Source organism: Lissotriton helveticus, chromosome 2_2 (genome assembly GCF_964261635.1).
Source record: "Lissotriton helveticus chromosome 2_2, aLisHel1.1, whole genome shotgun sequence".
In the NCBI taxonomy this organism is placed as follows: Eukaryota; Metazoa; Chordata; class Amphibia; order Caudata; family Salamandridae; genus Lissotriton; species Lissotriton helveticus.
This window is the reverse complement of record NC_136060.1, coordinates 302,767,124-302,789,370: the sequence shown is the minus strand read 5'-3', so window position 1 is coordinate 302,789,370 and position 22,247 is coordinate 302,767,124.

Below are 22,247 nucleotides of genomic sequence, written 5' to 3'. Positions count from 1 at the left end.
GAACAATATCTGTACTGAAGGTGTAGAAAAGGAAAAAAAGATCATTTTGTGATTGCAAGCAAAAAGAAAAAGGACTCTGTTGAAGAGATTGTTGGTTCTCAGTTTGAAAATAGTTCTGGTGTCAACTGCTATGCTAATGTAGTGGTCAATGTTGTTTTTTTCTTGAAGGTTTGCAACAGCAAATTATGGAGACTCGTGAAAAAAGATTTTGTTCCTTGTCCATTCTGTTCATGAAAAATTGAGAACAGATAAAAGTAAAATACAAAGCGTTTCTGATGTTCGTAATCTTTTGGATGTATGTTCTGGTTCTACACAATTTACACAAAATATCCAACAAGATGCTCAGGAATTTCTAATGTATATGCTTACTGTATTGGAAAATGAAGGTGTAGACATAGAGAATAGTTTTGGCCTTTGTTATAAATGGGAACATCAATATGAAAATTGTATGAATACATGTAGCACTAATGTAGATACTGAAAGATTTCTATATTTGACATTACCAGACTGCAAATCAGTGTCTTTCAGTAAATTGGTTAAAGCTGCAAATCAAAACATGGAGTGAAGCCAATGCAAATCAGAAATGTTCTCAACATTATTTATACAAAGAAATGGAAAATATATAATTTTAATGATGCAACGTTGTACAGCTGACGGAAGAAAATTGGAAACTTTAATAAAACATTTTGTAGCAAGTCAACCATCAATATCAGGAAGGACTTTTGTAGTAGTAGCAATAATTGTCCACAATGGTCCTTCAACAACATCTGGACATTACACTGCCTATCTAAAAAATGAGAAAGGTTGGAGTCTTTGTAATGATGCTGAGTTGTTTTTCAAACAATGTTTGCCTTTCGAATTACCAAATTCCCACCTAACATTTTTAAAGCCAAAGTTTTAGGAACATGAGACTGTGGCATCGGAGGGGAGGGGGGGTTACACTTGTCTGTGTATGGGAACCTACTGTACTATGATTTACTGCTATCCATGTATGTGTCCCCTACAATACTGTTTTCAGAGATTGTTTTTCAATGTAGTTACACTGAAAATTGGTAAATAAAAAGATATTTAAAAAAGAAATTAGTACAGGTTACCCCAAATATGAAAATCACAGTGAAAATGATGGTCATTAATATTGCTACTGATGAGAATTCAGTGTGTGATGCTGTCCTATATTTGGGTGGTGTTGATTGTATGTTGTAGTGGAAATCTAATCTAGGGTTTGTTGTTTGAGGGAAACTTGACAATTCTAACATCAGCTGCCTGTATACCTCTCAGATGTAACACTCAAAAGTTGGGAAACTGATGCCCCCATGAGCAGATGATTTAAATAGGGTTCCTCCTGCATCCCTGGGCGGGGGCATAGTTCCAAGTGAAGTCTGTTAGTTTGAATGGTAGGTGTTGCAAAGTGAAGAGTTAGCTTCTGTGCTGCATAACCTCTGCCTAGCCATGATATTTATAGCTAATCCCATCAATACAATTCTTTGTATAGTATGTCTACTATGTGAGGGATATTGATTGTCTTTGTATAAATATGGCATTGTGCTGGTGAAAAACATTTCTTTAAACTTACTAGAGCCCTTTGACCAGCTAGTCATCAGGGATTTGTTGACAATCTTTTAGTCATGCTCACAGATTTGGCATATTTAACCACTTGGGAGCTAGTAAACAAACCTCCCCAGTGCTGCGCTGTCCATTATCCGGTGCTGAACTGGACGTCCAGCGGTCGCACGCAGCACTGGGGAGGTAGTGCCCGTGACGACCGTTGGCCGACGGCAGCACTTAAGGGGTTAAAGCTAGAGGATTCTGAAAAAAGAGAGTGCAAAAAATGTGATCATTGGTTTAAGGAGCGGGAGCCATGCTCAAGCAACAACCACAACCCTTGTTCGGGTGAATCACAAAAATCACTAAATTAACCCATTCATAACTCTTTTGTAGCTTGGCACAAAACAGTCAGGCTTAACTTAGAGGCAAAGGGTAAAGTATTTATGCTTCACGCAAATAGTAATAAAGTGAAAACCTAGCACGAGAGAAACTCCAAACACATTTTTAAAAACAGAGTACATTACTAAATAAAAGTATATCACACAACAAAGTTTTAATCAGAAGAACCGAAGATATTCAATTTCAAAGTTGTACGTGAAAATATCACTTCAATCAATCAATCAATCAATCAAGAAATTTGTATAGCGCGCTACTCACCCGGAGGGTCTCAAGGCGCTTGGGGTGGGGGGTCTGCTTCTGCTCGAACAGCCAGGTCTTGAGTTGCTTCCTGAAAGAGAGGTGGTAGTGGGTAAGACAGAGGTGGATGGGGAGTGAGTTCCAGGTCTTGGCTGCCAGGTAGGAGAAGGATCTTCCTCCCATGGTGGCTCTTCGGATGCGTGGAACAGCAGCGAGGGCGTGGTTGGTCGATCGTAGTTGGCGGGTGGGAGTGTAGAAGGTCAGGCGGTCGTTGAGGTACACTTAAATGTACAACGAGCTAACTGTGCTTCTCAGGTCACGCTGGACCAAGTAAAAGTCACATGTTCAGGCTGACCACGATGGAGTGTAGGCTGGATACAGGGACCAGGTTAGTCCTGCTGAGAGTTGTACCTTATGTCTTTGCTGCAAGGCTTTGAATCACTCAACGACGGTTCTGATCAGGAGCTGCGAGAGCTGGGATGTGAAGTTCTGCAACAAATTGCTTTGCACTACATCGGTTCTGTGAGAAACTGCAAGGGCTGCGATGCAAGGTCCTGCTTTGAGTTGTGTCATGCTGCAAATGTTCTGATGAGGCAGCCAGTCAGGAGTTGTGAGAAGCTGCATTGCGAGTTCCTGTGGTGAGCTGCATCACACTGCGTTGGATTTGATGGAACACATAGTTAGGCAAGGGGTAGTACACTCTGACACCAAGCAAGGGTGCAGGACCAATCAGGACTCACTCTAGGCAGAGGCCAGCATCACGGCTCAAACAGGTTCAGTTGCAGGTCCAAGCAGGTCCAGTGTGGTAGGTCAGCTGGTCAGTTGCTACGAGGCCTCTGAAGCTTCTTTTGTCTCTGTACCTCAGACAGGAGGTCAGTCAACTGATGCTTGGAGTCACTCTGCTTAGCCTGGGATGGAGGTAGGAAGGTCCTGTCTTTCTTCTATGACAGCAAGGCAGTACTTCAAGCAGCAGGGCAGTCCTTCTTCTGTAACTACTACAGGAGTGTTCTGATGAGCTCTGGATGTCTGGTGCCAGCCTTTGTGAGAGGGGACTTCCTGTTCTAGCCCCACATCTGGTTCTGGAAAGTTCTCCCCCCGTCCCCTATCAAGGCTTCAAACTGTCTGGGGTGAAAAAAGGCAGGGCAGGTTTGTTGTCAGATTCCATTGTGTGCGCAGAAGGTGAATCACTTTGAAATGTAATTAGGGCTTGCCAGCCCCTCCCAGTCATGCTGCCAGGATGGGTAGTTCTGTCCACACCTAAGAATCCTTTTTGCTACTGTCTGGAAGCACTACAAAAATTCCAACAGCAAAGCCGGAAACATTCATGTGACCCAGGGCACTGGCAGATGGCACAAATGACAAGAAAATTCCAACAGGATGGCCTTTTCAGAATTGTGACTTGAAATCCAACTTTACCCTTAAGGAGTATTTTACATTACAATTCATATGTGTGTAAACAGCATATCTCTATCTGCCCCCAATCCAAAGTTATCACTTATTAAATGTAATAAGGTAACCCTGTGTTAGTCAACAGTGAACAATTACTTTAGGTGTGTTTCACAGCCAGGTATGTAAAACAGAAGTTCACATGTCCTCCTTTTTTAAAATACAACACACCATGTTCTATGAGCTTTTAGAGCCTACCCTATGGGTGACATAATTGTATTTAAAACGAAAAGGCTGTTCAAAACAGCACTACTGTCTCTCTCATGTGTTCTGGAGTTCCTGACAAGTGATGACTCTTTTGTACTAAGCAGAAGACTACTGCTACTCTCTGATAATACATCAATTTCAGCAGCATGATGCCCCTAGTGCAAAAATATATTTTGTTTAAATAAGCGTTTGAAATTCAAGTTATGACAATTACTGCAAATTACCATTGCTGCAACTTGTCCCTCACAACCTACAATTGCTAAGACAATTCACTCTACCTAGTTGACGGGGTAAGTCTGGCTGAATGTTATAGGCAGGCCAAGCTTTATGGTTTTTACGAACATCGTTTTTTCAACTATTTCAAAAAAATGCAAAACACCAAGTTGTGCATCCACAGAGGCATTTTGTAGCAGGTAAAGTAGCACTTCTGTAGCACTCTTTCATTTACTCTTACATGCCTGTGTGATTTGGCCCCAAAACATCCAAAATAAGAACAAATTGGAATATTCAAGGAATATTCATATACAATTTGTACAAATAGAAAAAACTGTGCCCTCTTTGCACGTTCACTAACATGGGGCTGCAGGCTTTGAAAGTTAATCGTTTTAAGCTCACTGAACAAAAGTTTCAAATTATTTCGAATATTATAGCTATACTACATCGAGACTTAATTTTTTATGTTACGTTTATTTTTCTAACCATATCATTCAAGCATATGGAAACAGCCTCCCTCTTGCTGCATGCATTTCCATGTATGTCAACTATTTTATATTGACGATCCTCCAACAAGTGCTCTCTGTGCCTTGATTCAGATCTCGGGGAGGGCGAATGTCTTCGATAAAAAGGCAGCAAATATGTGTGCATCTTTTTCAGAAAGAGCTCTAAAATATGGGCATCTTTTAAGGAATTGTTTATTTTGTAAGTCCCTGTTACCATGACGTTAAGAGTATTCGTGTTGTCCTATTTAACATAATTAAAAGCCATACACAATTAGATTTCATTTTATATATTGTCACCCGACATTAAATAACACAGAAATGTCAGACATGGTGTGAAAGGGGCTTCATTAATTTGGCAGCTGAATTATGTATGTAGATGAATTGCAATCAAGTGAAAACAACACTTATACTTTGAAAGGTGGCCTGTTGGCCAGCATATTTCATTAGTCACCATGTGAATAATTTTTGATTTGCAGCTGAAAAATAGCAACTATTAATCAAATCACTTTGTTCGTGCAATGGTTGATTAGCTGATCAACGTATGGCACATGAGCCTAAAACAGTTCATTAATCTATTCTAAATAGTTCATGCTTTTGCTAATTTCATATAAAAGATCGTTTATAATCATTTTCTGTTAATCAGCAGTTAGAAAGCTTATGCGATGTATTATTCATTTTCAGCTAATGTAGTTTTCCACAACGGATAAATATATGCACATGCATTTTTAACGAAATTATATTAAATTGAAAATATCATTGGCTGATATGATAAAATAATGTTGTTACTAACCAGATGCTTACAATTAATGTTGAAAATGTATGGTTTTATTTAACCTGTTCCAGAATGGTATTAAAGTTGATAAACACAATCAGCTCTATATCAAGGAACTCTGGGATGATGCATGAGATTGGTACTTGGAACACAGTTGAAGCTATGGTATTAAACAAGATCTTGTGTGGATTATGATGGTGAGTTGTATATCTTTCATTGAAATATGGGTGGCTAATGGTTGAGCGTTAATGCATAGGGAAGTCTACAAGAGGTAATAATTGACTTTGATCAGGTCCTAAGTGTCAAAAGGGGTGATGGAACAAAATATATGTTAAGTATCAACTAAGAGTTCGGAGGTCATCTGTGTTTCCTTTTGAATTTAAGCCATCTTGTATTTCGACCAAGAGAAGTTGATCTTTGGCAAAAAGAACACACATTCAAACACAGCCAAGTATCCTTGGAGTCTCTAGAAACCACAGTCATGTGTCTGTTGACATTGCCGCCTGAATTATTTTAACACATTTGGGTACTGTGATCCCGTTGAGAATGCACTTCTATTTCCCGTTCTTGCTGGCTGACATCCAGCTTTGACATTTACCCTTGTAAACATGTAATATCCTCACTGTGTGCACTATAAAGGATTCTCTTTAAGGAATCTCTCATTTGTGGCCTTCTAAAATGTTTTATAATCATTTCAGAAGCAAAACACTGTGTGATTCTGTGATAAATGTCCCTAACATATTGTGCCAGTCTGTAAGTATCCGGTAGTGATAGTCTAGTTTTAAGAAAAATAAACATACTATAGTCTTCTATGCAAATTAGTGACAACACACATGAATGATCGTATTCTATCTGGCTTAAGGATGTTCTGTGTTCTTGAGGAAAACAGAGTGTGAGTGGCCACACTTCAGGAAAACGAACTTAAATATTCCCTGTTAATATAGCTAGTATCCTATTTATTTAAAGCCTTGTGATTGGGTCTTCAGGGCTCGCCAGGCCATCTCCTGTTAGTATCCTTCTGCAAAATGTGCACTTCTAACTGCCCAGTTTAATAACAGTTTGTCGAAATTGGGTTTCTAGTTGGCAGGGGTTTTTCACCCTGTCCGAGCAGGAACCACAATCCTAGCAAGGGTCACAAACACACCATAAATGAACCTGTGTTCAGACCCTGGTAGCTTAGCACAGAGCTGTAAAACTGAAAAAGCCACTCAAAAATATACCACACCTAGCTAGAAATACAGAGCGTAATTTAATGAAGAAAACAAGACCAGAACAACAAAAATCCAATAAGTAGAACTTTAAATATGAATTTTATGACAAGACCGGAGGCGATTATTATGCTTTCTTATCTTGCTTTATTTTCCATAGCAGCCAAGATAAGTAAACAACTACAGATCCCAGAGGACCCAGGGACACAAACCGGTAATGGGAACGTAACTAGAAAGATACACCACACCCAATCATAGAGCAACAGTCAGGATAACGTCACCATCTGACTGCGAACCGTCCTCTTTACTTGCTGCTCGCAGTCTGATATGTGCCTTATCCTTGTTGCTCCATGAATTTTTTGTATTTATGCGCATTGAATTGTGTTTATGCATATATTTACATTGCCTTATGTATTTCATGTCTCCGCTAGCTTAGCGCTTCAGTTTCAGAGTGTTTACTCTTGTGCACGTTCTGCTCTGTCACCCCCCACAGCTATCGGGTGTGTGGTCTTTTCGGTGGCCCACTTGTGTTTTGGCCTCGGCGCGCATCTGCGCTGCTTCCCCGACTTCTGTTGAGCCTTCCTGATTACTTTTTTGAGCATTCCCGCTCGCATTCAAGCGTCCTTTCTCGCTCACCTGCCTTCAGCGCCTAGCTCCGCGCTCGGTCTCCGGCTGCTGTCTGCCGACTGAAAAGCTGTATACAGTATATGGGAGTGTTTTGAAGGCCCGCCCATCTCCTTTCAGTTTAACCCATTCCTACCTCGGTTCTGCCTTAACTTTTCTGACGCTATGGAAACAGATAGTTCTCCTGATTCTGACCGACAACATCAAGAAGGCAAAGCCTTCAGACATGATTTGAGTCAATTTATTAATAATTCTGTGGAAACTGCGGTTGAGTCTTCTATGAAGCGACTGTCTAAAGGCATGGAGTTAACTCCATGTGAAGTCTTTTGTCCAAGGCACTGGCCCAGTCTGTGGGGGAAAGCAGAAAAAGAAAGTAGGTGTCCTCTGCTTCTTTGCATTCTTCTACGAAAGCGTCACGCTTGGATGGCGAGGTTCGCTCGCACCTGGTTGAGGACTATGTGCCTGCCAGGCCTCCTGTTAAGGAGGGGTTGACAGGTTCTGAGGGCAAATGCAAAGCAAAATCGAAGCATTCAGAGGCTCCCAAGAAATTGGTTATATCCACCACCTTGGACACTGACAACGACATGGGTGACGCTGATGACCTTTTTGACTTGTATGATATTTCTGATCCCCCTTCTCCTCCTTGTAAGAAAACCAAATCTGACTCATTTTATTTTGATCCGGTTATGGATTCTGAAGGTGTACCTTTGTTTGACCCTTCCACCATTTGCCGCCCTAATTCTACTGAATGGTTTCCTACCCTTCATGTTGGTGAATATATTGCCCGCCAGGCTTCGTCTTCTTTGGATTCGGCGGTCAGGTCAAAATTGAAATCTGAGTGCCCCAAGTCCACGCTGGCAGACAAGGGTACCATGGTTCCTTCTATTGATCAACCCTTGCTCACCTTTTTCTCCAAATGTGGTAAGGATCCCCGCAAGGGAGTAGACAAAGCCTTCTCCACCTGCCAGGACAAGTTGCTTGATGTGGTAGGTCCCCTAGCACGCATCTTTGATCTGGCGGAAACAGCTCGCCTGGAAGGTACTGAGTTGTCAGCTGATGATATTTCTATGTGGGTGCAAAGAGCCTTCTGCCTTCTAGGGAATGCCAATGCTGCTATCACACATGAGCGCCGTAAAGGCCTCCTTATCAAATTGGACCCCAAATGAACTAATTTGGCCCCTCACGATCCCGGGGTTAAGGCCAATGGTCTCCTTTTTGGAGACTCTCTAGTTAAGGAACTCAGTAGGTTCATGTCTACCTTTGCCTCCTTAGACAAGGCTCAGCAGTCCATCAAGAAAGTTTTTGCCCCTCTGGTTTTTAGCCGGGCCGGCAGAGGCAGGAGTTGCTCTTCCGGCCATACCTACAATATCCAAGGCTCCAGAGGTTCCTACAACTCCAGCTCCCAGGACTACAAGCCCCAGTTCTATCCGCAAAGAGGCCGCGGTTACAGAGGTCGCGGACAGAAAAACTGAGCTGCAACAACAATCAGCAAGGTATGTCTTTCTTCTCCCGATGTTTAAAACTGTTTCTTGCAAAGTGGCGAACTATCAGCACCGATCCCAGGGTCCTAATACAGTTCAAGGTTATCATATAGAGCTTTATGTAACGCCTTCCCAAACTGTGTTCCCCCGTCCTCTACTTTTCTCGACCTAAATGCCTCAACTAGTGTCCCAAGAGGTGCAATGTCTTCTTCAAAAACAAGCCATCTTGGTGGCTCCGTTCGATCCTACAGGTTTTCTAAGCTCTATTTTCCTGGTTCAGAAAAAGAACAAAAAGTTATGGCCCGTGATCAATCTGAGGTGGTTCAACCAGTTTGTGGTTTATCGTCACTTCAAAATGGAGACCATGCTTCATCTGAGAGACACCCTGCGCCCCCACGATTTGATGGTACGTCTGGATTTGCAGGACGTGTATCTTACTGTCCCCATTCATCCAACTCATAACAAGTTTCTGTAGTTCCAATGGCTGGGCATGACTTATCATTTCACCTCTCTTCCTTTCGGTCTTTCTTCCGCACCCTGGTGCTTTACATAGCTCATGAGACCAGTGGTGTCTTTCCTTTGTTCTCCGGGAATCAGACTCATCATCTACTAGGACGATATTCCGCTCATGAATTCGGACATACTACTTCTTCTGTCCGATCTGACCACTACTCAGTCCTTGCTTCTGGACCTGGGGTTTCTTCTCAATCACGAGAAGTAGATGCTTCAACCTACCCAACAAATAGAGTTCTTGGGTTTTCTAGTGGATTCCCCCTCTGCTTCCCTCTTACTTCCTCAGTCGAAGGTCTCCACAATCGAATCATAGATTGCTCAGGTGCTTCGGACCTCCCTTTTTTCCCTCAGGTCTCTGGCTCGGATTGTCGGTCTTCTTTCCGCCCCCATTCAGGCCATCTTTTCTGGCCCTCTCCACTATCAGGCTCTTCAATGCTTAAAAATCAGGCATCTGCGTGAAGGTTTGGCCTACAGCAACCTTCTGCACTGGACCAGGAGTCCTGCGTTGAACTCCACTATTGGATGGACCATTCAGATGCATGGAATGGCCGAACTATCTTTGCTTTGGCCCCAGATCTTGTGTTAGAATCAGATGCCAGCCTGTCGGGTTGGGGCGCCCGTTGTGGCCCAATTTCGACTGGCGGTACATGGTCATTCGAGGAGTCAAGATTGCTCTTCAATTGTTTAGAGATGCTGGCAGGCTCCTTTGCAATCCAAAGGCTCTCCAAAAACAGGGTTCGATGTTCTATTCTTCTTCAGATGGAAAAGGTTTCGGCGGTTTGCTACATAAATGTCAGGTACCCCACAAGGTTTACCTGCTGCTTGAGGAGTATTCTCGCGGAGACGACAGGAGCTCTCGCCCCCGTACCAACCTTACCCCTGCTATGGAATATACATCAACCGGGATGAGATGGGACCGGGGATGATAGCCAGAGATGACAGGGATGGCGCTAGGAAGACCAGAAGAGGACCACCCTTGGGATGAAGAAGGACCGTCGGCTCTAGCTGTAGGGAAGACGGCAGGACCCAGTTAGTTCTGGCTCAGGTATAACCCTATCTAGGTTCTACCTCTTGCGCGCATGCAGACCAGCTCTTACCTCGGGTAGGGTAGGATCCATCATGGTGATGTTTTCTGGGCAACAAGGTAGCGTACTCCAGCAGGCCTTAGGTAAGTACAAATGACTCCACAGGGACAGTAGCCTCAGTGAGGCTCTCGGGAAACCTGGCAAGCAACAGAAACAAGCGCTCCTGCGCAATGTACAAAAGAAAAATAAGCGCTCCTGCGCAATGTACAAAAGAAAACCCAAGCGCTCCTGCGCAATGTACAAATGAAAACACAAGCGCTCCTGCGCAATGTATAAATGAAAACACAAGCGCTCCTGCGCAATGTACAAATGAAAACCTAAGCGCTCCTGCGCGATGTACTAATAGGAAACCAAAGCACTCCTGCGCAATGTACTAATAGGAAACCAAAGCGCTCCTGCGCAGCGTATGCAGGCAGCCTGTCAGCGCTCCAGCGCGGTGTCACAAGCAGCGTAGCATTTCTAGTGCGGCCTCAGGACTCACCAGTATAGAGGTCCCGCGCTGAAACAAGGATGCGGGCGAAATCACAGGAGCAGGAAAGGAATCCAGGATGTCGGCATTAATTAGAAGCGCCGAGCCAGGGGAACAGCCGTGGTTTATGTGGTTTGCCCCAGAAGCGCTGAGGTGAACTGGCAACTTCCGGCACAACAACTGGACCGTGACTCAACACGCCCGTGTGGAGGTGAGGGAGCCAGATCACGCATGCGCGAAGGAAAGGAAACGCGCTGCGGAATGGACCCCAGGGAACCATGACAATAAACCATCTCAGTGGCACAAAATCCAAACCGCTTGCAGAGCTGGCAAAGAGCCTGTGGGAATATTGCCTTGCAAACCAACTTTCCCTGACAGCGGAATATCTCCCGGGAGATCTCAATGCGGTCCTGGACTGGCATTCTGGCTATCTACGAGATTCCAGCGACTGGAAGCTTCTGCCATTCGTCTTCCAATCTCTCTCTTGAAAATGGGGTCCCCTTTCCATCAATCTTTTTGCTTCTCGCCTCAATACTCAGTTATCTCGTTTCTTCAGCTGGCGACCAGACCCTTCAGCACTGGCTACGGATGCTTTTCTTCAGGATTGGTCCCTTCACCTCAACTATGCTTTCCCTCCTTTCCTCATGATCAACAGGGTTCTTTCCCAAGTAAGCCGGCAGTCGATGTCTTTGGTCATTGTGGTCCACTTCTGGCATTCCCAGATTTGGTTTTTGTCTCTTCTAGAGATGGCTGTGGACTTCCCGGTACTTCTTCCATCCCGAGAGGACTTACTGTTGAGTCCTCCAGGTCTGCCACACAATCTCATTCTGAAAAATTCTCTAGTCCTGTCGGCTTGGAAGGTTTCCAGTCTATCCCTCCTGACTTCCTCCTTTCACAAGAGGCTTCTCTCTTTATCAGCAAAGCCTGGGCCCCTGGGACCTCCAAGGCATACAGATTGACTTGGTCTTTATGGGAAAGCTGGTGTTTGGAGAAACACATCGATCCCTTTTCAACCCCTTTGAATTTTGTGGTGAATTTTTTGGCCTCTGAGGCCAACGCAGGTAAATCTTACAGGACAGTCAACCTATATAGATCTGCCATCTCTCTCAACCATTCCCCGATCGACGGCAAGCCCGTGGGTGTTCATCCTTTGATCTGTCGACTACTTAGAGGAGTTCGGTTTTCCAAACCTCCATTGGCTAAGTATTCTATTTTATGTGATGTTAATGTGGTGTTTAAATTGTTTTCTGACTGGCTATATCATTTTTGTCTCTCAACATGTTATCAGCTAAGCTTACTATGTTACTTTGCCTTGTTTCTATAAAACGTGTTTCAGATGTGAAAGCCCCGGACTTTTCCTCCAGAAAATTCTCCCCTACGGGGAGTTAAGTTTCACGTTAAAAGAAGAACTAAGACAAATTTGAAATCTGTTTTTTATCCCTACTTCCCTTCGCACCCAAAATGATGTGTTGGTCAATGCCTTAAAGTGTACGAACAAAGAACTTCTGAACTCAGAACGTCCTCACACGCCCAGCTTCTCATTTATTTTCGTAAACCCTACCGCCCCGTTTCCTCTGCTACCCTTGTCCACTACGTTCGCTGGGTCATGTCCCTTGCTGGCATTGACGTCTCTGTCTTCGGGGTTCATTCCACCAGGGGAGCCATGGCTTCCAAATCTTTTTGGGCGCGCTCCCTCCTGGAGGACATTTTGAGGTCAGCGGATTGGTCTAATGACAATGTTTTCCGTATGTTTTACTGCAAACCTGCAAAACTGCTACTTCTTTAGTAATTAATATGCTTTAACCCCTTCCACGCTGATGACGATCTGGGCTCGTCATGAGGTAGCCTCCTGCTACGCTGATGACGAGCCCAGCTCGTCACGTAAAATGCGGTTTCGCAAAACTCCGCGTACGAGCGGAATTCCGCCCGCACGCATGCGGTGAAACAAGCATAATAGAAGCCTCCGGTCTTGTCATAAAATTTAGCTTTTCCTAATAAGTTATGACGGAAAGTCTTCATTTTAGTAAAGACACAGAGGTGAGTATTATCCCACAGCTACACTGTTACCCTGTGTTCTCCCCTCCTTTCGCAGCTCCCGCACTGCCTCCTGCATCCTCATGATGGATTGGATTCGGTTCACGACCTTCAGCTCCGCCTGCACGCCTCTCCTTTTGACTTCAAGTCTACTGCTGGTCTCCTCTCAGTTCGTCGACCCTGGCTGGACATTGGTCAAGAATTTTGCTCCTGGATGTTAGCTTTTGCTATTGTGTTTTCTATTGCTCCTCTGTTTATTGACTCTATCTGACCTGCTCGTCAGCGAAAAGAGGAAGGTCCGCACTCCGCAGTCAGATGGTGACGTTATCCTGACTGTTGCTCATGATTGGGTGTGGTGTATCTTTCTAGTTACGTTCCCATTGGCCGGTTTGTGTCCCTGGGCCCTCTGGAAACTTTAGTTTTTTACTTATCTTGGCTGCTATGGAAATTAAAGCGAGATAAAAAAGCATATTTACTTGCGTCCGTGTCTTTAATAAAATTAAGACTTTCTGTCATAACTTATTAGGAAAATCTACATTACATTTTTAAGGAATAAAATGTAAAATAGCTCTCAGAAGCAATAAGCACTTACTTGGGTGATCTGGTCACGCCGGACCAGTACAAAGTCAAAAGTTCAGGCCTGTGATGGAGGGCGGGCCTGAAGCAGGGACCCAGTTAGCCCTGCTGAAGTAAAGTACCTTGATCTTGTTTTTTTTTTTTAATGTATTTTCTGTTTTACCAACACATTACAAAATCAGTTCATTCATCTTTTAACAGCCTCCCCCTCCCCCCACCCTGGGTCCAAAAAGTAGAAAAAGCATGTTATATTTACAAGCTTTAAGGCACAATCATTCGATGTGAATGCAATTTTTACCATTATCTATACAGTAACAACGAAAAAAGAAAGTGGTTGTCCTATCTAGCAAAGGAGCGCAGAGATATTGAAGCGTCAAAAAGAAACACAGATAGGAGGAGGGCGAGAGTAAGCAGCGGGCAGCGAATGGCAGGGGGGGAGTCACGGGGGAAAGAGAAGTGCAGGGGAAGGCCGAGGAAGTTAAAAAAAACAGAAAAAAAACTAAACAGTTCATTATACATCTTAAGTGTTCAAAGTGTCGAGCCATCTAGTCAAAAGATACCAAACCACCAGGCCCTTTTTTCTTGCCCTTCTTCCTTTTTGGGCATAAATTGCTCTCTCCAACCTATAAGTGGCAAGTAATCTAACTTGCCATTGACTAAAAGACAGAGGATTCAGATATTTTCAGTGCATAGCGATGCATATCCACAAAATGGTCATTGCAACAAACAGCAGTGCGCCCCCTTCCTTGGGATCAAGCCGGTCATATAGCCCAGCCCTAACATGATAGTAGCTGGCGTGAGTTGAATATCTGAAAAGAGGATTCTACTTAAAAACAAGTGTACCTCTTTCAATAGCGGCTCAAGTTTAGGGTAAATAGCGAACATATGCACGGAATCCGCACTATATTCTGTACAATACGGACAAGTAGTTCCAGGACTGGTTGCCCATTTGGCGATCCTACTAGGGGTTATGTACATAAAATATCCCATCTTATAGAATTGCGCTTGTAGTTTAGGGGATAACAGATATATTTGTGCTAGGCCCAAGGCGGAGCAAAAGGCATTAGATGGAGTATTTCATTTCAACTGCCATTTAGCGTCTATTTTACTTAGGTCATCTGGTCGTTGTTCATTCAATATGCAGTAGATTTCTCCTATCCTCGGTAAATTAGCGCCAAGCAGTTTACCTATAAGACATACCACTGCAAACCCAGCGGACCCCCCAGTTTTATTTACTAGATAACTCATAATGCGGGGCACGCAACCAAGCCACATTTCAGCCGTGAGGGAACCGGCTTTCCAAGCAGCGCACCCACCTCCTGACATTTGCCGTGAGGGGAACGGCTCCAACATCCGCCGCCATCCACCCGGTGCCACACGCAACTGGGGAACTACATCACCCAGCTGCCCTGGGGTTCGACGCGGCGTGACTGATGCCACACATGCACCAGGAGGCGCCTTATCAGCAGGGAACGCCTCTCGCCCCGCGAGTCGCGCGGGGGACAAGCCCGGGGCAAGGGCGGGACCATCTGTGGCCATCAGGGGCCAGTAGAGGCCGGGCCGGGTCACCCCCTCTGCTTGTAGATATGGGGAAATGCAAGCTCAATAACATTGAAGGTGAAGGTAAGAAAGCTAAAGTCCCTAGGAAATCAGAGTCTATAATTTCTTACCTGACTTCAGCAGTAGGGGTACTCAGTGCAGAAATTGCCAATGCTGAGAAAGAACTTGGCTTGGATGCCGCCCTTATAACTCATGATGTCTCTGGTTCTGCTCCAAATTTGGATTTTGTTCCCTCCATTCCACTTGAGCCCACTGTAGTGATTGCGAACCCACCCCAGGCCAATCAAATTAACCAAGTTCGGACTGAGGCTCCAACCCAGGATACAGAGGAGCACATTCTGGGTCAGCACTCCACAGGATTTAAGGGATCGAAGGGGAAACGTAGGTCCATCAAAAAACCCCGTAAGCAAACTAAACCTAGTCTGGTCCCTGAAAATGATTCACTTGATTTAAGGCTTCCGGTTCACTTGGCAGATTTGATGGAAGGGTTGTTTGAATCACGGCTGGAGCCGGCCCTCGCGAACATTGCTAAAGACATTGTGGACACTCTAAATTCTTGTGTGGCTAGTCTATTAAATAAATGTGACCGCATTGATCGTTTTATAAAGGAATACAGGGCACTTCATCCTAAGCCAATAGTGTCACGGGAGGTACGGGAGAGCCCCAAATCTCAGATTGGTCATGGTGTAGCAACTGATATTTTATTGTGTGAAAAATCCGACAGTAAGACTCCAAGCCCAGAGAAGCTGGGCCCCAGGGGGGACGTTAATCTCAGTGGGCGGCTGACCAGGTCTGCAAAGATTATATCAAAGAAAGCAGTGGGGTTAGCACAACCTAAACCTGTTTTGAGCTTTATAAAGCCTACCTTCCACAGGGGCTTTACTTTAAATCTTCCACCTGATGCTGCGCCTCTGGTAGCAGTACTAACTGGGGTTCCTCCCATAAATAATGGTGCATTGGAAACCGAGTATGATCTTTTGAGGAAGCCTCAATAGTGGTGTTCCCAACTTAGTAGTGGAGGAGTTGACATCACCTCGCATATTATGTTTGCTAGACGGGTTGCGTGGGTAGGGAAGAGAAGTAAATGTATACCCGGTGATTGTGTGGTGATAAATTTTAATAGACCTAATGTGGCTGACAGATTGTTTAGGGGACAGATCTGAAATTGTGGGCTCTGGTATTAGGCCGCTTCCCTTGGGCTATGATTATCCCCCGGTACTTCATACACACAGTGGTTTTTCTAGCGTAAATGCCCAACCAATTAGCTGCCCCCACTCTGAAATGGCTGTTATCAATAATAACACATACCAAGCTCAACAGGCATCACCGAGGAAGGAGGGACGGAGCTCACTCTCTCAAAGCACGACGGGTACTCACTCTACATAAAGGTCCATAGAGCTAATTTTGGCAAATAGGTATACACCTGTCTCCAATATGGAAGTTAAGGATTGACTACATAAGCAAGAGTCAGCGCCTTTAGGTTGCAATAGGGCGGTAGTTCATTCCTCTTCCCGTAAATTCCTTAGTTGGAATATAGCGTGATTAAAGAATAAATGCACTGATGAGAGGTGGAAAAATTTTGTGAAGCAACATGACATCATTGCTTTACAGGAGACCTGGGATATAGAAAATAACTTTTGCTTAGATGGGTATTCCAGTTTCTTCGTAAAGGCAGTCCCAGGGTTAGGGGGTAGACCCAAAGGAGGATTGCTTATGTTTATTTCATTAGAGCTAGCTGGCTCCTTTAAACAGCTTGAGCTTTCCTCAGATAATATACTAATCTTGGAATGGGTAGGTCCCAACTATCCAACCACTCTTTTGATTAATTTCTATAATGCCATGAAGAAGGACCTGCACAACCTACACCTTAATTCCCTGGCTGATTTCTTAGAGGTATATAAATCCTTACATAACACTTTATTCGAAACCATATTAATGGGAGATTTTAACATTCATCCGTGTAGCTGGGATTGCCTGGCAGAACAGCAATTAGGCCCTGCTGGATCCATTACCGCACACTTTGAACATAGCCCACATGGGGAAGTTCTTGAGGATTTATTAGCTAGCATGAACCTGTTTGAGGTGGACGGTTTTAGGGGGGAGGATAGGGCCCCGACATTCAAAGGAAGAGACTCAGACACGGTAATAGATTTTATTTTTGCTTCGGCAGGATTGGTAACTAAGGCCACCTCTTATGAAGTAATGGTCTCTGTCTACAGTGACCATAATCCTCTTGTTTTCGCCTTAGACTTGGGGGATGTAATAATTAGACGGGAGCTGGGCACGATAAACACCAACACTCTGATTCCCAAGGTTCAGGCCAGGAGGCTTAACTGGACCAAGGTAGTTCCAGCCACTTTTATATCGGATCTTCTGACTAAGGCTGAGGCGCATTTCGCAGTCTGCCTAGATAGCACAGCCACTGGCAACGATATTATTGATGCCTATGTCGACATCTGCACTATAATCAATCAGGAATTAAAAACCAAACCTATACAGAAAGAGTCTAACCACCCTAGGTGGTTTGATGCTAAATGTTCAAAGGCACATAAGGCTTTTATACAAGCACTAAAATTGAAACCTCGGAATAGGGAGCTCATTGCCAGGATGAGAAAGATCTATAAATTGCCTATGTCCTGTAGGAAAAAGGCTATTAAAAACGAGGCCTGGAATAATCTTATTTCTACAGATATCCTAAAGGATAGTAATAAATTTTGGGCCACAATTAATCATCCCTTTTTCTCCGGGGCTGAGAATACAGTTTTGGACTGTGTGATCCCCGATGATCTATGGGTATCTCATTTTAGCAAGATTTATGATATCGAGGAGTGTTCTCCCGCTGTAGCCTCGGGTCATACTGCAATGTATTCAGCCCGTCCACTACACTTTGAGATGGCCGAGGTGCAAAGGGCGATAGAGGAGACGTCTAAAAATAAGGCTCCAGGCCCAGACGGAGTCCCAGCAGATCTCTATAGGACCCTCCCAAAATTCTGGGCGAAGATACTTACAAACGTCTTTAATTCCTCAAGCATTAGTGGATTCCCCCTATCCTGGGCAATGTCGATTATAATACCAGTGTTCAAAAAAGGTTTGAGGAGTGACCCCCTCTTGCTACAGGCCTATCTCCCTGATTGACTCTGCCGTTAAAATCTTGGGCAGAGTCATACTCCACAAATTGGAAGATTACCTGGAGGAAAGGGGGGTCCTCTCCAACCTTCAATACGGGTTTAGGGCAAAAAGAGGCACTTTAGATCAGTGTCTAAACCTGCAGATGCTTATAAGCAAATATACCCAGGCGAAGGAAGGTATGCTCTATATGGGCTTTATGGACCTCTCATCGGCCTTCGACCTGGTAAATCGGGCGAAACTTTGGTCGATCTTAACTAATTTAGGTATGGATCCCTCCCTGGTTAACTTCCTAGCGACTCTTCACCAAGGACTCCTGGCGACTATTAGAACTAACAAAGAGGGGGGCTGTACTAGTTATTTTAATTCCAAGCGAGGTGTCAGGCAGGGGTGTATCCAGGCCCTTCTCTTGTTTACCTTATATATAAATTCCTTGGACAAACATTTAGAGGGGGCTACCTTAGACGTCCCACGTGTGGGAGACTCCGCATTCCCGGTCCTCCTCTATGCAGACGATGCGGTCCTACTGGCCCGCACTGGACTGGGGCTTTAGAGACTTTTGGACCCGTTTGGTGGCTTTTTGAGGTCCCTAGACCTACAGGTGAACAGTAAAAAGTCCCATGTTATGGTGGCAGGTAAACGTCCGTAGGCCCAAAAAATAAAACGTTTTACCTGCAATGGGGCGAAGCGGGTCAGGGTGCCGGTCTTCACATATTTAGGCGTCATTTTTGACGAAAAGGGCAACTGAACCCCCAAATTAAATCCCAAAAGCATAGTTGTTGCAAGATCAACCTCTGCACTATTGGGCTTCGCAAAACGATTGGGATTGAGGCCCATGGAAGCCCTATTAACAGTTTATAAATCCAAATGCTTGTCCATAGCACTGTATGGTGCTTCACTTTGGGGCTATTTACCGCAAGGTAAAATGCAGATAACGGAGAATACACTTTTAAGGTCATTATTAGCAGTCCCCCAATCTACTCCTGTATTTTCCCTGCACTTGGAGTTAGGTCTGGGATATATCACGGATCTCCTACAGTTGGCCCCAATGACCTGCTGGATTAAAACCTGGCTTAATAGTGAGATCACACGGAATAACTCCATTTTAAAAGATTGTATGGCGTTAGACAAGGCTAACAAAATACCCTGGCTAGTCTATATTAGAGAGACATCTTGTAAATTGGGTCGACCGGAATTGTACTCATCCCCAAATTTGCTGCAAAAGGGTGACCTAGAGTGGATTAAGAACAATTTTTTGGGTCTAGCGGAGCAAGAACGGGAGAAGGTGGAATTGATAAAACCATCTGTCAGAGCAAACTATGTTCTGACGACTTTACCACTTCTTGAACCGTATCTAAAGATTGTGACAATCCCGTTCCACCGTCATCTGTTAATCCGATTTAGATTCAATATTGTTAATTTCTCCCTCGGTCACTTTCCAGTATGGGGTAAACCCGAGTCATCAACTCCCTGCAGCTGCGATAATTTTTCGAGCCAAACCCTCATGCACTTTATCATGTTTTGTGACCACTATGCCGACATCAGGAAACAGTTCTTAGTACCACTCCTTAGAGAGGCGGGGTTCGTTCAAGTAAGGCCTGCACTCATGTACTTACAATTCTTAGGCAGTCCCCGTGTGATTTACGGGGTTGCCTGCTTCCTGGTAGCCGCTGTAAGAAATAAAGCTGAAAGATTAGCGGCAATAGAGACTGTGGTGTGATTGTACATCTTCTGTTATCGAATCTTTATCTTTAGTATTTAAACCTTTTTTATGAAATTGATGTATACTAATGATGAAATTGGTTTTAATGTATTTTTATCCTACGCTTGTACTATTGTGTTCACTTTTATGATTTTAATTAATCGAATAAAGTGTTACTTGACTTGACTTGAACTCATAATAGCATTGTACTGGAATGTCTGATTGTTATTAAAATTATAACAAGATTTCAGCTCTTGACCGAATACGACCAACGCTGTACAAGTCTCCTAGTCTACTAATGCCCGCCATATACCATTGTTGAAGATATGCGTTTTTAAATATTGATGGCAAGTTATCATTGTTTCTGATTGTGGTATAATGATTCAACTTGGCAATTCCAAATACTTTGCAAATATTTCAAAAGACCTGATAGGCACTAATCATCTTCTTAAATCTAACTCGCTTGTAATAGCTAGATTCCAAATGGCGCCACAGACAACCCCTTACATTTTCTCCTAGAAGTAAGAGATAGGGAGAGGACAAGCCTGACGGGCTTAGGGTGCGATCCTCATACATTAGTTCACGGCAGTGTTGTAGGGAGGCAGCCCAATAATATAATTTTAGATTGGGACGAGCCCATCCTCCCCTATCCCTAAATAAAGAAAGAAAATTGAAGGCCATTCTCGGCTGTGTTTATGCCCAAATCAACTGAGAAAAAATGTGTTCAAACACTAAGAGTATGCGACTGTTAAAAACAGGCGGAATTGTACGGAAAAAAGGAAGTAGTTTGGGGAAGTACGCCATTTTTAAAACATTGCATCTTCCCACAATAGTTAAATGCAAGTTGTCAATTTTCCTCAGTGATTTCTTCATGTCAATGGCCGGAGGGGTAAATTTTCAGCTACCAAATTATCTAAGTCTGAGACATTTTTTACTGCTAAATATTTTGTTTCTTAGTAATTCTATTGTCTACCCAGTTTATTTTTTTGTTTACAACAATCTGCGCTTTCATTCTATTCAGGGCATAGCCAGAGATCAGCCTGAATTCTTGAGTTTCTTGCTCCAGGGCCCTGATAGCTGACTCAGGTTCCGGGGTTATTATGGCTATGTCATCGGCATAAGCCATTATCTTTGAATCTATGCCAAACCTACTCACTTGTAGAATTGAGGGGTTAGCTTCAATTCTTCTTATCAGGGGGTCGATATAGAGGGCAAGGAGTAGAGGTGAGCAGGGACACCTCTGCCTCGTTCCTCTTGTTATCTTTATTTATTCTTAAAGCTGACCATTAATAAATACTTTGGCTGTTATGTTCTGGTACAATGCCGCATGATAGCCCAGAGAAATTGCCAGGAGACCCGATTAAACGCCTTTTCAGCGTCTAAAAGAATTAATGAGATCGGGTCTCCTGTCACCTCTGCGGCGTCAAATAAAGTGATGGTACGGCGAACATGTTCGGTGGTGCCTTTTTTTAAAATAAATTTGTGCTGCCACCTGTATACTAATGGCTCGATATTTGAAGATATTCTCATGGCAATGACTTTAGAGAAAATTTTAGAGTCAGTATTAATTAATGTTATGGGTGATTTACCCTTCTTGGGAAATATCTCTATTTTAGCTGATGACCAGGAATTCAGTGGAGAGGCCCCTTCAAAGATGGATCTTACTACGTTCGTGAAGAGATCTTTTATTTGCTCTAAGAAGATTTTATAGAATTCAATTGGTATACTGTCCATCCCAGAGGCTTTGCCATCCGGGAGGCTGGCCAATGCAGCTGGGATCTCCTCCCAGACTGGGGAGTTTTCCAATACATACTGTGTATCAACGTTCAATTTAGCTGTCGGTATCCCCTCTAAATATTCTCTAATCTTAATACCTATATCTGAGGGTGATCCTCTTATCTCTTCTAGATATAGTTCCTCATAAAACTTCCTAAAAGCTTCCTCTATTTTTTTGGGATCTGTGATTATCTCTTCAGTGTCTGTATTAATTGAGGTGATGGAGTTTGCAGTTATCTGTTGTCTAGGAGACATGGTGAGCGGATGACCAATAAATTCGCTCCAGTCATAACATTTCTCTCTCAATGCTGCCCATTTAGCAGCTATTTTCTCCGCAAAAACAGTCCCCATCTCTGATCTGGTAACCGCCACCATTGTTTGTGCCTCTTCTATTCCTGGATCTGCCTTAACCGCTTGTACTAATTTTTTTTCTGCTTCTATCATCTGCCTTTGTAGTAGATCAATTTGTGTTTTGTCATTTTTATTCTTTCTAATTGAAAAGCGTAATGTCTCCCCCTTTTACATACCTTAAGAGTATCCCAAACCACCATTGCAGATGCAGTCCCAGTATTTATATTCAACAATTCCCGTATCCAGCCAGCCATATATTCTCGGTAGTTACTATCGTATAGCAGAGCTTTTTCAAATGTCCGATTCAAACTTAGTCCCTGGTTGACCCAGCCCTCTAGATTTAAAATAAGAGGATTGTCATCCAAAAGTAGTCGGGCGGCATCAATAGAACAATCATGTATTAAAGCTGATGAAACA